The sequence below is a fragment of the Nicotiana sylvestris genome, chromosome 2 (genome assembly GCF_000393655.2).
Source record: "Nicotiana sylvestris chromosome 2, ASM39365v2, whole genome shotgun sequence".
In the NCBI taxonomy this organism is placed as follows: domain Eukaryota; kingdom Viridiplantae; phylum Streptophyta; class Magnoliopsida; order Solanales; family Solanaceae; genus Nicotiana; species Nicotiana sylvestris.
Window position 1 is genome coordinate 215,458,478 of NC_091058.1, and position 6,863 is coordinate 215,465,340.

The following is a 6,863-nucleotide window of genomic DNA, read 5'->3' on the forward strand; positions in this document are numbered from 1 at the left end:
TTGTCTTCTTCTTCATAGATCTTCAACAAGCAATTTATTATTCACTTTTGCTTTTTCTCCCCTTTAGTTCATCCTTCTTCAACAATGTCATCTCCAAACCCTAACCCTAGAAAAGTTCCAATTCTAGATCACTTCCCCGATGCCCCCGTAAAACATAGGAGAGGCAGAGGAGGTAGGCTTCGGAGCTTGAGCCTAGGATCCACTCGTGGTGGTTCATCTGGTTCTGCTTCTTCTTCTTCTTCTTCTTCTTCTTCTTCTTCTTCTTCTTCTTCTTCTTCTTCTTCTTCTGGTATTAGGAGTTCTATCCCAAAGACCCACTCTTCTAAAGGTAAAGAACTTTCTGAACCTACTCAGGAACCTTTAGTTGAAGAAATCGTACCCAATGATTTATATTTTGGGAATGATAGAAGATCTCGCCAAGAACAAGTTAAAAATTTAGAAAAAGCTGACACCTATCCTTCTTTAATAACTGAACTTGTGATTCCCACTGTTAGGAAAGATTGTAATTGGAGAGATAATCTTCGTATGATGATTCCTGCCCCAAACCAGAGAATTTCTTCTTTCAGAATTGGATTCTCTTTCGTTTATACTTATCCCTTTACTTTGGGATTTAATCCTGCCATTGACCCAGTTATACTTGAATTTTGCCGCTTTTTCAAAATTTGCTTAGCACAAGTAGGTCCTCTTATTTGGAGAGCTGTGGTTTGCTTAAGGTATTTGTCTACCAAAGCCAATGTTAATTTTACCCTTTCCCATCTTATTCACCTATACCACCCCAAATTATTCCGCCATGGAGTTTTTACCTTGACTGCAAGAAGAAAGAAGGTTTTGGTAAACCCCGAAGATAACAAGGATCGAGGGTGGTATTGTCGTTACGTTGCTGTACGTACGGTGGATTTGTTGGGTGAAACAAACATTCCCTTCCCTGAGAAGTGGAATTTTGCACGTAAGTTTTTCTTTTTCTTACCGTATCTATTTTTAAGAATTTTGATTTCTTTTCTAATCTCGTCTCTTTTTGGCTTTTTGTAGCAACCATGGGAGATGTGGAACACGTACCTAACTTCCGTGGTTGGGTAGATTCAATTTTGAAGATTGCACCTATGGATGCGAGAACTTGGAAATCAATTTCTCTTTTGAATGGTTGGAAAGTGAAGACCCATGGTATGTATTTCCTTATGCTTTGCCGTATATTGAATTCTTTCTTATTTTAATTCTTTATCCCTCTTTTTATCAGGATTTGGTATCAGGGGTATGACAGCTGAGGTAGCTGTTGCCATTCGAGCGTCTTCAACCGCTTCACTTGATTTGGAAAAGACTCAGGCCACGCTACCAAAAAGAAAAGTTGTAGAAGAAAGTTCTGAGAATGAGGAAGAAGAGAATACCTCTTTGATAGCTAGGCCAAGATCCAGGAGACGCGTCATTGATGAAGATGAAGTTGAAGATACTCCTGCTCGAGCCTCTATCTCCGAGCCTGTTCAAATCCTTTCTGATGAGGATACCACTCCAAGAGGCTCTAATGAATCAATTCGACGTCTCTTTGTTAGTGGTTTTGAGAGTGGAGAGTCTGGACCAGTTCTTGATGAAACTCCCCTCTCTTCTATTCCTTCTATTCCTTTGACAAACACGAGTATTTCTTTGCCTATTTTATCGACTCCTGTTTCCTTACCTGTTTTGGTTCCCATATCTGCTCCTACTGTCCCTGCTTTGACTCCTACAGCTCCCATTGTTTTTACCTCTTCTACTACTTCTCCTTCCATTGTTCCCTCTCCCTCTGTTCAGCATACAGAGGCGGGTTCTAGCAGCAGAGGCATGGCTATGAGAAGTGTTACTCTTGAAGTTCCTGCCAATCATAGCCTTTTGAGAAAGGCTGGTGGAGCTGATGTTTGGCTTGAGCCTCTAATCGGAGATATTGAGAAGAAGAAGATGGAGAGCCACAGTTGTTTGACTCTGATGAATGATATAGTTTATTCTACCTTGAAGGTACTTCTCTTTTAACTTACAAGTTTTTTTTTATATCTCTCTATATTCTCACATTTGATGCCTTTCCTTTGTAGGCTAATCTTATTGGTACTGAGTTAATGGGAAGAATCTCCACTCTAGAGAAGAAGGATCGAGAGTCTGTGAAGGCTATCTCTGAGACTAGGAGAATAGCCAAGGAAACCCAGCTTAAGGCAGCAAACTGGAAGGAGCAGTTTGAGAATGCCCAGGGGACCATAGAGGAGTTGCAAGAAAGTAGAAATCACCTGGAGTAGCAAAAGCGTGGTTTGACTTTTGAGCTAGCAATTGCCAAGGCTTCTTCAAGCCAATTTGAAAAAGATAAGGAGCTTTTGGAGTGCTCATTTTCAGAACAATTATCAAAGGCCAGTGAAGAAATGAGAGAGCTTAAGGCACTTGTGGAGAAGAAAGAAGAATATGCAGGGGAGTTAGTGCAAAGCTTGACTCAAGCTCAGGCTGACTTAAGGATCTCCTCTGACGAGATACGTGCTTTGAAGAGTTCTCATGCCTCCCTTGAAACTTCCCTTGACTCCCACTTAGCTGAACACCAGATATTGAAGAACGGTCTTGCTATGTGGGAAAGGGAGTATGGACTTCTTGAGGAGAACTTCAACATAGAGGTAAGTTGGGCTTTTCTAAAATCTTGCCGTGATGCTTTGATGGAAGCTACTCAAGAAAACTTTGATTTGCAATCTGAATTAGCCAAAGTCTTAGACACTATTGAAAAAAGCCAACAACCAGTTGATACTCCTTCTCCTGCACTTGGAACTCCTGGGGCAGAAGAGCTTTTAAATGAAGAAGTGGCTACTGCGGCAATTGGAGTTGCAATTCCGGCTCCCGAGGGTGAAACTTCTATGACACAGTCTATGGAAGCTGAAGCTCCCGTGACTCTTGCTTCCCTCGGTGATTTTAACACTCCAGGCCCAGTTGAAACCACTCATATTGCTGCTCCCTTAGAAGTTGTTACCGTGCCTGTGACTGCCCCTGAAAATGAGATTGCAACTTCTGATGTTCCAACCCCTTCAGTGACTAGTTGAATGTATTTCAAACTTTATTGTTTTTTTTTTAATTAATTGGTGGTGTTATCTTGGCAACTTTAAGGGATCTTTTGATGAAGTCCCCAGTTATCATAATGGGGCATTTGTAAAAAATAAATATTTTGCTGACTAAGTTTGTACTTAGTCTTTTATATTAAGAAGTTTTATCTGTACTTCTGTATATTCTATTCTTGCCTATTTATCTAGGACTTATAGAATAGCTTAGCATTTTTATCCTTTGAAAATGCTTTATGATTCTTCTCATGGATTATCAACATGAGGCTTATAAAAGAGGGCCCTTTTATTTTATCGACACTTAATGAAGAAGACGTCTCAACTTCATAATGGTGTTATAATACGATGAAAGAAATAGGAATACACATGTTTTGTATGAAACAACTTTGACAAGTTTTTATTCATGAACTTTAACAAGTTTTTTGACTATTACATGTATTAAAATACATCTATAACTTTCTCGTAACTATTTTTCTTGTAATAGATTTTTATATAATATAAAATAAACAAGATTTTTCTTCATAACCTATTTCAGTACATAGTCATGACCCTATCTTTATATATTAGGAAGGGTTTGAGAGGTGACTTCGTTTATGAGTTTGAGAGATGACTCTGTTGTTCTCATGGGAAAAACATTATGATGAATGTCTTGTGTTTGTTGAACACGATGATGAATGCTGAAGACTTCGTAACTTTTTCTCAACACTTGTCTCTTTGTGGCCGACTTTTGTTCGATATTCGTATCTGTTTTTCTACACATATCTGTGTATAATATGTAGTCCCCCAAAGTATTTGAGCGGTGAAGTATGAAGCCTCGAGCACTTGTTTATTTCTTTCAATTTGGTCCTTTTCCTGAAACAGAAAAATATACGGGACTCGGAGGTGCGATTATAGATGAAGACTGCCTAACTCGTGTGTATTTCCATCAGATTAATTGTAACCCTGGGCTGGGAATTTTAGAATACTCCATTTTGCCTTGCAGGTCGTGACTCATCATTTGGCACGAGTTAGGGTTTTTGCCTAGGATCTAAAATCGTTAGTAAAACTTTAATAATTAAAAAGAAAAATTTTAACATGGCGATACCTGACCGTGGGTACTTTCTCAGAAGTAATATCTGTTTAAATGGACGACATTCCAATGTGAGGGTAAAACTGTGTCGTCCATTGTCTCTAACTCATATGCTCCTTTTCCCGCAATGTCACGAACTTTGTATGGTCCTTCCCACGTTGGACTTAGCTTTCCTGAATTAGCAGCCTTTGCAGATTGGAACACCTTTTTAAGCACGAAGTCCCCAATTTTGAAAAATCTGAGGCGTGCTTTCCTATTGTAATATCGTTCAATTACTTGCTTTTGTGCTGCCATTCTTATCAATGCAGCTTCTCTTCTTCCTTCAAGCAAATCAAGGTTGACCCGCATCTCTTCATCATTAGATTCCTCCGTTGCCTGAACGTACCGTGTGCTCGGTTCACCTATTTCAACTGGAATTAAGGCTTTCACACCATAAACCATTGAAAATGGTGTTTCTCCAGTACTTGTTTTTATCGTTGTACGATAAGCCCATAGTACTCCAGGTAATATCTCAGGCCAATTACCTTTTGAATCCTGTAACCTCTTCTTCAAGTTGTTGATAATGACTTTGTTTGTGGATTCCGCTTGTCCATTATCCACTGGATGGTATGGCGTAGATGTTATCCTTTTAATCTGCCAATTTTGAAGAAATTCTATGATTTGAGCTCCTATGAATTGTGGTCCATTGTCACACATGATCTCCTTTGGTGCTCCAAAGCGGCATATTATATTTCGCCATATGAAGTCTTTAACTTCCTTCTCTCGTACCTGTTTAAATGTTCCTGCTTCTACCCATTTAGTGAAATAATCTATGAGTACAAGTAGAAACTTTACCTGACCCTTTGCTTGTGGTAGTGGACCTACGATATCCATTCCCTATTTCATAAAGGGCCATGGGGTGTAGTAACTCAGCTGGTCTGTGCATATTATTGTCGTATCTTTGACATTTATCACATTTGGACACGAAACTGTTTGCCTCTTCTTCCATCTTAGGCCAATAATATCCTGCTCGAATCAATGTTCTTACCAGTAACCTTCCCCCTGCGTGATTTCCACAATGTCCTTCGTGCACTTCCCTCATCACATATTCTGTTTGAGAGGGTCCGAGACACCTTGCTAGTGGTCCACCGAACATCTTTCGATTAAGATTTCCTTGCTATAAACAATATCGAGCGGCTTTTTTGCGAAGCGCGTGAGCCTTACCTTTGTCATTAGGCACGATTACGTGCTGTAAAAAAGCAATAATTTCGTTCTCCAATCCCATGTTAAATGATTAAAATTTACCTCATTCTTATCAGGTTCGAGAACGGAATGAAATAAATGTATGACTGAAGCATTTGCGTCATTTGCTACGTTAGCTGCAGATGCGAGATTAGCTAAAGCATCTGCCTCAACATTCTCATCTCTTGGGATCTGCATTACCTTTCAAGTTTGGAATTGCTTTATTAGTTCCCGTACCTTTTCGAGATATTCTTGCATTTGAGTTTCCCTGGCTGTATAAGTCCCCAGCATTTGATTGACCACGAGTTGAGAATCACTCTTGATTATAATTTGTGTTATGTCGAGTTCTCTTGCCAATTCTAAACCTGCAATTACAGCCTCGTACTCTGCTTCATTGTTAGTTATAGAATGACATTTTATGGCTTGCCTAATAGTTTCACCCGTAGGTGGTATGAGAACTATACCCAGACCTGCTTCTTTTACATTAGATGAACCATCAGTGAATAAAATCCAAGTCCCCGGGTTTGCACCATTAAAAACTTGTAATTCTTTTTCTGCTTCTAAATGCATCCCCTGGCTAAAATCAACTACGAAATCGGCTAATACTTGAGATTTTATAGCAGTCCTAGGTTGATAAATGATTTCGTATTCACTTAATTCTATAACCCATTTTGCTAACCTCCCTGACAATTCATGTTTATGCAAAATGTTTCGTAATGGAAAAACAGTAACTACAACAATGGGATGACATTGAAAAAGGTCTTAATTTTCTAGATGCCATGATCAAAGCTAATGCTAATTTTTCTAGTTGTGGATATCGTGTTTCAGCATCTAATAAAGACTTGCTTACATAATAGATAAGAGATTGTTTACCTTGGTCCTCACGGACTAAAACAGCACTTACCGCAACTTCTGACACGGCCAAATAGATGAGTAACTTTTCTCCTTCTTTTGGTTTTGCCAATAATGGTGGATTTGACAAGTAAGCTTTTAAATTTCTAAGGGCTTGTTGGCAATCTTCGTTCCATTCAAAATGATCTTGCTTTTTGAGTGCGGAGAAAAATTTAAAGCATTTTTCTGAGGATTTGGGAATAAATCTCCCCAAGGCTGCAATTCTTCCCTTTAGCCTTTGGACTTCTTTTTTACTTGTAAGGATATCAGTGATCTCCTCTATTGCTTTGATCTGAGAAGGATTTACCTCAATACCACGGTTAGAAACGAGAAAGCCCAAAAATTTGCCTGAGGCAACCCCAAATGCACATTTTTCTGGATTGAGTTTCATATTAAATTTTCGTAAAATTTCAAATGTAACAGATAAATGAGAAATATGATCATGAGAATGCTGGGTTTTGACGAGCATATCATCTATATATACCTCCATGGTTTTTCCTAAATGTTCTTGGAACATTTTGGTGACCAACCTTTGATAGGTTGCTCCAGCATTTTTGAGACCAAAGGGCATTACTTTATAACAGTAAGTCCCCCTGTCTGTGATGAAAGAAGTTTTTTCTTCGTCACTGGGGTCC